Source organism: Herpailurus yagouaroundi, unplaced genomic scaffold, assembly GCF_014898765.1.
Source record: "Herpailurus yagouaroundi ecotype Mexico unplaced genomic scaffold, PumYag 208, whole genome shotgun sequence".
Classification (NCBI taxonomy): domain Eukaryota; kingdom Metazoa; phylum Chordata; class Mammalia; order Carnivora; family Felidae; genus Herpailurus; species Herpailurus yagouaroundi.
This window is the reverse complement of record NW_024412439.1, coordinates 8,229,381-8,230,735: the sequence shown is the minus strand read 5'-3', so window position 1 is coordinate 8,230,735 and position 1,355 is coordinate 8,229,381. Positions and strand designations below refer to the sequence as shown.

Here is a 1,355-nt window from a genome sequence, read left to right as displayed (position 1 = left end):
TTAGTAGGCTCCACACCCAACATGAGGCTTGAACTCACAACCCTGAGATCAAGAGTTGCACCCTCCACCATCTGAGCCAACCAGACACCCCTCTTTTACCCCTTCTACTTGATATCATAATAGAGGCACTTTCCCATTTTGTTTAAAGCTCTTAACTTTTTTAATTAAAAAAAGTACACACATGTCAAATGAGAGAGGCTAATCTAAGGGAAGCTATGAACCCATCACAAGGCTTCGACAATTATCAACCAATCTTATTTCCTCTGTCCACGCCTCACTCCATTATCTAAAGCAAATATAGAGAGCACATTATTTTATCTGCAAATATGGCAGCGTGCAATTTTAGTAATTTGTTTCTTTTTTATCTTCCATCTCCTCAGGAAACCACAGCCCTGTTGGTCGAGTAACGATTACATCCAATGGAAAACTTCAATATTTGGTCATAGAGTGAAGAGCTCTTGGTTTTAGTCCCTGAATCCCTCTTTGAAATGACCTAAGTAATTTCTTAATGTTGTCGGAATCCAGTCTGTGCTCAGATTTTCCCCATGTAGACATTACTGTGAATGCTCTCCTTAATTTGATTCTGAGGACACATCGGGAAGAATTTGGTGGGTGGTATGGAAGTGTCAGAACTCTTGAGCCAATGTGTCCCTGTCTCTGCGGAATCCGAGATTGCAAACCAACAAAGATGCTCCCCAGATGTCGGAAACCAGATTTCCAAAAGTTCAGTAGAAAGAAATATGTCGGACTCCCTTTCTCACTGCTCTGTCCAATATGGTAGCACTAACCACATCTGGCTGTGTACATTTATATTAGTGAAAATATAGTTTTAGGGGCAGCTGGGTGGCTTAGTCGGTTAAGCATACGACTCTTGATTTTGGCTTAGGTCATGATCTCACGTTCGTGAAATCAAGCCCCATGTTGGATTCTGTGCCAGTGTGGAGCTTGCTTGGGATTCTCTCTCTCTCACTCTGTCTCTGTCCCTATCCTTCTCTCTCTCTCTCTCAAATAAATAAATAAAAACTTTAAAAAAATCTTTTAAAAAATACAATTTTAAAGTCAGTCCCTTGTTTGGCATCAGCACTGAGTAGGGACGTGCGGTGAGCAGTTGCCATATTGGACAGGGCAGACACAAGACATTCCCACACCATCACAAAAGTTTCCGTTGGACAGTTGGTGTAGAGTCGGAGAAGGAATGGTATTCACAAGGGGCAAGAGACTCTAAACAATTTTTTTTTTAATCTGCATTTAAAATTGCGGAAGTGCTTGGAAGAATGCAGCGTGCCCGCATAGGGAACTTGACCAACTTAACATTCAAGAGGAAGTCGGATATATGTCTCAGGTCTCACTGCTCA

At 41.7% G+C, this 1,355-nt stretch overlaps 1 non-coding gene across 1 annotated transcript; it reads right to left on the bottom strand.

Moving 5' to 3' along the window:
• Positions 1–364: 364 nt before the first annotated feature.
• LOC121016109 (small nucleolar RNA SNORA25) lies at positions 365–495 on the bottom strand. The gene has a single exon (XR_005784115.1). It is a non-coding gene; the product is annotated as a small nucleolar RNA SNORA25 (small nucleolar RNA).
• Between the last annotated feature and the right edge of the window lie 860 nt (positions 496–1,355).